The sequence below is a fragment of the Heterocephalus glaber genome, unplaced genomic scaffold, assembly GCF_053883595.1.
Source record: "Heterocephalus glaber isolate CG9 unplaced genomic scaffold, H.glaber_assembly_v1.0 deba00001481, whole genome shotgun sequence".
In the NCBI taxonomy this organism is placed as follows: domain Eukaryota; kingdom Metazoa; phylum Chordata; class Mammalia; order Rodentia; family Bathyergidae; genus Heterocephalus; species Heterocephalus glaber.
In genome coordinates, this window is record NW_028258317.1 from 1 (window position 1) to 8,155 (window position 8,155).

The 8,155-nt window shown below is 36.8% G+C and overlaps 1 pseudogene; it reads right to left on the minus strand.

The window, feature by feature from the left end:
* Positions 1–3,171: 3,171 nt before the first annotated feature.
* LOC147825766 (uncharacterized) lies at positions 3,172–7,195 on the minus strand (annotated as a pseudogene).
* Between the last annotated feature and the right edge of the window lie 960 nt (positions 7,196–8,155).

The window sequence follows — 8,155 nt, forward strand, 5'->3', positions numbered from 1 at the left end:
AAAGTTTAATGGACAGATAAAGAGTAAGCATATCTGCCCTTGTTCCCCAACTTAAGGAGAAAGCATTGTATCTTCTCCATTGATATAAGGCATTCTCACTGGAAGTATGGAGTACATGTCTTTACTCTGTTGAGAAGATTCTGTTCTACTTCTAGTCTCCTGATAGCTTTTACCATGAACAGCTGTAGAATTTAGTCCAATACTTTTTCTCCAACTAGTGACAGGATCATATGGCTTTTTCCTTTCCTCTGTATAAATGATGACTTTTGGGGGGGGCGGTGGATCTTCCAATGCTGAACCAACACTGCCATCCCTATAACAAAACCACTTTCTACATACTGCCAGATCTGACTTCCAATAGTTTGTTTTGTTAAACAAGTTTCTATCTATGTTCATACTTTTTTCTTCTATTATCTTCTTTATCCAGTTTTAGGATTAGCACAACGTTGAGTTCCTAAAATGAGGGGAGAAGTCTTCCTTCTTTTCTCTGCTTTAATTGTTTTATATTTATCAGTTTAAATGTTTATGAGCCTGCTGTTGTCATATAGGTAGGTTTTCAAGCTAGGAATATACTTTCTTTAATAGGTGCTACTCAAATTTTATATTTAATTTTTCAAATATTTTTCTTTAGTTTTAGGTAAATCGTGTGATGTAAGACACTGCCCAAGAAAATCTTTGGATATGTTTCTTCTCAAAGAACACCTAGGTTTATGAAATGTCAACTGCCTAAACTCAAACTGGTGACAGATACTTTTTGACAATTTTCCATCTTTCAGAGAATTTCAGCTAGAGATGAAGATCAGTTTCTCTCATGAAGATGCAATTTTACCCATGTAAGCCAAGAAAGATCGGGCATATCAGAATTTTAAAGCAAAAGTAACTTTTCCTTCATTGCTTTATTGAAATGTACAAGTCATGCTGAAAATATTTGAACAATAAGAGTATTACGATATACTATAACTTGGATAATATCCTGAGTTCGATCCCTGGTACCAGGAAGAAAGAAAAAGGATTGTAGTGAAGACTGTACAAACTCAGTAAATTTACTAAAACTCACTGATCTATACAGCTGAAATATTTTTATCCTATATCATTTGTACCTCAATAAAATTGAAAAAAAAATTTATACTCCAGATCCCCAACTGATATTGAGATAAAACATCCACTTATGAAAGTTGGGAAATCTAACCCCAGGAAACAATCTGGAACAAGTCTCCTCTGAAGAGTTTTCTCTAATTCTTTCTATAAAGTGTATCTTTTCAGAAAAAACCCACTAGTTTATACTAGCATATGATTCTTATATCCCATATCCCTTTCATGGCTAGAGTGCATTTGGTAGGTCCATTCAGGAATAACTACACAGATCAATCTGTCACACAGTATTTGAACTGCAGGGATTTGGGGTTGAGAGACGCACAAAGAAGAAACCAAAAACCTTACATCCAGAGGTAGCATTTCAGACCTAAGCACATTAAATTACAGCAAATATTCCTGAGTCTCCGATCAGCATTAAGATCTCTTCACTGCCATAAGCCCAATATACGATAGTTTAGTTCTGTTTTTATAGGAGCTGCCTCAAATTTCAGCTTTATTAACTTATTTCTGAACACTGTTGAGTCAGAAGGGCTCCTGTCGAGCTCCATGACCTGAGACCCAAATCTCACGCAGGGTCTTTCATTCCTTTTTCAGTTAGAAATTATTCAGACTTCACCAAGGTAATTTTGAATATTCATCAATACCCGTATATTCTGTACTTTGTAGGACTAATTCCACACACACACACAAAAGTAAAACTGAAAACATCCTCATCAATTCTACATTCATTCCTTGAACTTGACTAGCTATCAAATGGGGGTCTCTCTTAATTTTAGCGTGTATATCCTCCAGATGGTAGAGGATTAAAATACCAAATTCCTAAAATGGGAAAGTTGGGTTATACGCAGGAGAAAAGCTGAGAAGTAATGAAGTAGATTTCCCATTTAAAGGAGACAGCTGCTACTCAGAACCAGCTGAGTGCTCCATGTATACATGAGCCCAGTTTGGGCAGCCCTTAACATATTGTTTTTAATCATTCTTTTTTTTTTTTTTTTTTGTACTGGGGATCGAATTCAGAACCTTGAGCTTGGGAGACAGGTGCCAGCACCACTGAGCTAAATCCCCATCCCGAAATTTGGTTTTTAAGGAGAAACCTCAACATGAAATTCCCTAATTTGAAATACGGACAACTAAACATACATACATACATACATACATACATATACATACATTTACATATAAACATCCCACCATGAAGACAACCCAAAATATGACTCGGTCTAAGAGATATGACCTCTATGATACTGAATGCTTACACTTGCAATTGCAGGAAGCTGTACAGACATAAATTGTAAAATATATAATTCTATGTTGCAAATGAAAACCCAGTCAGGGCAAGTGTTTTTGGCATGTTTTTTTTCCTCCACACCAATCTATTAGATTTCTGGAGGGGGACTGTGATTCTCATGGCTGAGGTAACTCAACTTCAAGTTGTTTGGATTCTTAATCCCTTTAGCCAGTAACCAAAAGTTAAAATTCGGGGTGTTCTATTTATTAGAATTTCCCTGCAAACAAACTTGTTTGAGCTTCTCTGGCTTGTTCCTATCATATTCTAGGGATGCCTGCACCAAGTGTTTAAAAAGTATTCAACATTCTCACTAAACTAGAAGTCCGGTAGCCTGCAAGAGAACTGTTTTCTATCAGAGAAACAAGAAAATTCCAAAAAATCTGAAATGTTTAATATTTCTACAGCATCACAATTATCAGAGATAAAAATAACAAAACAAAAAACACCTTAGAAAGCATTAGTCCCATCCATTCACTCTACTGGTACAGGACCTACAATCCAGAAAGGTCAAATGATTTCTACAAGGTTATATAGTATAAAGCTGGCAAGCTGAGATAGTAATGTGAGTCCAGTCAAATTCTTTCCATCTTGATACACTAGAGTGGGAGAATAGCAGGAGAGAGAAATCCTCTGAAGAAAAACACTTTTCAAATTTAAGACTGGCCTTTTAGAACCATTTCACATCTCATACTTTCTGCACTTACCACATGGCTTTATCAACTCTATTGCCATTAAAAAGCAGATGACATCCTTGAAATGAAGAGGGATGAATGGAGAAGAATTTTCTCTAGCTGCTAACCCACTGAAGTTGCAGCTATTAATCAATGTTGTGGTAGTTCATATCCCAGGTTTTCCAGTAATTTGAGCTAAATTTCCAACCCCCTGGCCCATCTTACTTTATTTGCAGAACTACATTTTGGTGTGTGATGCCCGATGTCTGATAAGGCTTGAAATACTTTTAAATATTTTGTCACATGTATTGCATTCATGGTCACTTGTTCTGGTATGAATTTTTGCATGTTCTACAAGGATTGTGCTTCAAGTAAAGCTTGCTCCACAAAAGTCACATTCATCGAGTTTCTCTCCAGTATGAGTTCTGTAATGTTCATTAAGAGATGAACTCCCACAGTCTTTACATTTGTAAGGTTTCACACCAGTATGGCTTATCATATGACGACTAGGAATGGGCAGAGAAAGCTTTCTCACATTGGTCACATTTGTAGGGTTTTTCTCCTCTATGAAGTCTTTGATGATAATGGAGAGTTGAAAAATGGCTAAAAGTCGCACCACAGTCATTACACAAATATGGCCTTTCGCCAGTGTGAATTCTCTCACGTCCTTTAAGGCAAGAAGCTTGTCTAAAGTCTTTTCCACATTCATCACATGTATATGGTTTCTCCCCAGTATGAATTCTCTGATGTTTGGACAGGGAAGATCTATGACTGAAGGATTTTCCACAATACTTACTTTTATAAGGTTTTTCTCCAGTATGAATTTGCTGACGTTGATAAAGAGATGAACTGTCACTGAAGTTTCTCCCACAGTCTTTACACTGAAAGGGTTTTTCCCCACTATGAATTCGTTTTTTCTTTTATACAAATGCATTTCATTGTTTTAAAGAGAACAAAAGAGGCAGGAACTATTTGCATATAATAAATCCTGGCTTATAAATTTTGGTTTTAGTGGTAAAATCTTGAATCATTCAGGGATTTTTTGAAAATTTTTACTTTATTTTTATTTTATTTAATTTTTGCTTCACTGTGTCTTGAACATTGATATTACAGAAAAGTACATCTGACATAAAGTGTAAACCAGTGTCTCAAAACACTGGAAGAACTTGGAAAGTAAATATGACTCTTCTTATTTCCTCTAAGTAATCTTTAGTAAAACAAAAATTGATCTTTGACATAGATTTGTACTTTTAAAGGCATTAATATTGCATTTATATCAGGTAAGCAACTATACAAATATGCTAAGGAGGGCCTTGAAAATAATCTTTCATCAGTTAAAAGAAGTACAGGAAGGCTGAGTGAACAGGACCAACTTAAGACAGGTTTTATACATTTGATGTTGGAATCTAACATACATTGTGGGTGAGAAGGATGGACATTCAGACAAGGGGTCTTACTCCTTTCCTCATGTAGTTCTGTGTTTGTGAAGAGATATAGTTTTATGTACTGGAGAATGCTTACACAGTGGTGATAAGTGCCAAAATAGAACAAGTTCCCTTCTCTCACTTTGCTTAGTAGGAAACTTTCTGTATTAATAGTTAAATACTATACTTATTACTGTCTTAATCAGTTATATTTAGGAGAGGAGACAAGGAACCTGGTTATAGTTGGTTGACTGGAGGTAGGAATTGCAGAGGAGAAGTACTTCCCATCCATTTAACCCCAGCAGCACCCAGATTTAGTCTGCAAATACCACTCTCCCTTAGGTAGAAAGTATCCTTCAGACAGTATGACCTTTCCATTAAATACTCTTAGGTGGAAAGCACTAGTTCTTAGGACACAATTTCAAAAAGATGAGATGAAAAGGCTCTTTCACAATTACCGATGAAGCCAGGCACAGTGGTGCACACCCATACTCCCAGTTCCTTGGGAAGCTGAACTATGATGATCCCTCGAGCTAGGAGCTCAAGACCAGTTTGGGCAACAGAAGAGACCCCATCTCAAAACAGAAAATTACAGACAAACACACACCTACGTATCTTTAAAATCTTGTTTAGGAACGGTATAGGAGAAGACTACAAAAGCCAGGAGACATGATTTGATTAAAAAATGAAACGCAGCATTTCAGCTCAGAAAGAATTAAGAGCTAAGAATGAATGATAAGGCCTCTTCACAGATCTCTGCAGGCAGTGACAAAGCGTGGACCGCCTGGGCGTGGCCTTATTGGGAGGGTGGGCAGGGCCAAACCCAGGCTACTCTGCCCTTCCAGTGGCAGAGAGCACCAGGACACAGTGTTTTTGCCCCACTATGAATTCTTTGATGTTTAGAGACATTAGCTAGGGTGATACCTTTTGCACAATCATCACATTTGTGGGGCTTTTCTACATTTTGATTTTTGTAATGTGCCTTGAGCAATGAACTACCACTATGAGTTTTTCTATATTCAAGACACGTAGAGTTTTTCTCTACAGTGTGAATTCTATGATAGTTGCTGTGGGGGGGGGCCCTAAAGCAAAAGGCTTTTCCACATTACTACATTTATAAGTAGTTTCTCCAGTTTTATGTGAAGTTGCATCTTGTAATTTCTTGACATTTTTCACAGGTAGAGTTTTTTGTCTTAGAATGGGATGAGCTTTGTGTAAATGCTACCCCACACTTACTGCACTCTGGAATTTAGCCCCCAGATGAATTTTCTCATATTTCTGATGTTCAGAAAGAGATGAAGACGAATTTAGGTCCTTTCCAGCTTCACTGTTTTTCTCTGGCTTTTCAGCACTATTCTCTCTATGGTTCTGAACAAGATCTGAATGTAAACTGAAGGGTTTCTTGCATTCATTAAACTTTCTACACTTCTTCAAGTAGGCTTTCAGATGTTCAGCTTTGTCAGAAGTCCATTTGAGTTTCTGTCCATTGGGGCTCTTTTCTGGGTCTCATACTTCACCCTTATTGTCTCGCCTGTGAGTTTTCTTTTGTATAACTGATCCTGTTGAATGTCCCTGTTTGTTATGATCTTCCTTGGACTTTCCATAACATTTCCAGAATTCTGCTATCGGGCCACAATCATCATCCTTGACGCATTCTTCTATTTTCTCTAAAGTTAAATCTTCCATAAAAACATTGCAGTTTTGAACAGATACCTCCAACTCCCCTTTAGGCTCACACTCTGAAAGAAATAGCAGACAGAACATTTCCTGTTTGCTAAACTGATGTATTGAGACTGAAACAGAAACACAGAAAGTCATGATAAGGAATATGGCTCAGATAATTTTCAATTAGTGCTCTATTGAACAGGGAAAAGAACAGCAATATAGGCAAGCAAGTTAACACAAAGGTTAGGAAAAATATTGAGGAAGATGGAAAGTGTATGCTTCTTAGTTAACAGATGCAAGTTCTTGATCCTCATGTCAGATTTCTATTTCAAACCTAGTCTTCTTCCAAATTTTTCTCTTCCCAAACAATGCTACTATTACTATTTACTGCATACTCATCAAATGCCAGGTCCACGCCAAGCACTTTGCTTTGCATTATTTTGCATCATCGTTACCACAGTCAAAGTACTAGGTCTTCCTATTATCTCTGTTTTATGGATGTGACACCTGGACACCTGAGTGTAAGCAGCTTGTCTATGGTCATATGAATTACAAGTAAGCTTGATTTTTAACCTGGTCTAGCACCAAAGCCCATGCTTTTGATCCCTATACCATATGTCCTCTTCTCAAAGCAAAGCACTAATTTTATACAAAATGTTACTCATATTACAGTTATGCAAGTCCATGCATGCTAGACTTTCAAAGGTTATCACAACTTGGCCCATTCAACTATAAGGATCCTCCAATCTGGCATACATTTCTGGTCCAACCTACACCGCAGTACTCTTGCTCCTATTCTTTCAGTCTTAAAACTTCATACTACCTAGTATTGAATTTCACAACACCTTCAGTATCACATATAAATTTGACAGGGGCTAGGCTTCATGTCCCACGGTCTCCAAGAAGCTTTCTCCAGTACTGTACTCTCATTGTGCACCGGGGATTGAACCCAGAACGTTTGAACCGAGCTACATTGTCCCCCATCCCTTTTTTTTTGTATTTTGAGACAAGGTCTCACTGACTTGCTAAATTACCCAGATGAGGCTTGAACCTGAAATCCTACCTCAGCATCCTGTAGTGCTAGGATCACAGGCATGTATCACCATACCCAGTTTAGCATGTTCACTTTACAGTTAGTGAGTTATATTTGCTTTCCAACATGGAACCAATCTCGCATTTCTAGAATAAGTTTTATTTACATATGATATGTTATAGAGTTATACCTTTGGAATTGATCTTTTGGAGTTGTGTGCTGGGGAGTGAATCTAGGGCCTTCAGGGTGCTAAGACATGCTGTACCCCTGAGTTGCATCCCCAGCCCTCAGTAACATTTTAAAAGAGAATGTTTGCATCTGTATTTCTAGGTGAGTTGAGTTTAAAAGTTTTGTTTTTGCAAACTCAGAGTGCCTAGTTAGACTTCATTTATGCTAAACTTACAAAATGAATTAGAAATAGTTCCAGTATTCTTGTTTCAAATATTTTGTCAAAAGCCAAGGGACTTTCATCGTAAACTTTGATGGGAGTTGCCCTTAAAGTTACTGTTTTACACTCAACCCTTCTGTTCATTTTATGTGTATTTTGTGTAAATAGTGGATAGCTGCATTTTATTTCTTCCCTATTTGGAACAGTGCTTTTATAGGTGAATTTAAGCCATTTTGTTTTGTTTATTGGTTATTGGTTTCTCTTCCTGTTGTAAAATTTGTTTTTTTCCTAATTACTTAAAATCAATGTTTTGTTTAGATTCTGCCAGTGCTTATATTTAAAATGTCTTATTTATATTCTGCTAGTGTTTGTACACATATTTTCATACAAAAATAGGATTTATATGTATATGAACTTTCAATAGCGTATGTTTTACTCCTTTATTCTACTTCGATATCCTAGATTTTGTTTCAACAATCTAAGTTGAAAATCCCATTTAATTATTAAAAATCTGAAAATGCTCTTTCATTTTGCTGGGGTTAGATTCCCAAGGACCTAATCCCTCTGGGTCAGTGCTGTCATCCTAAGACT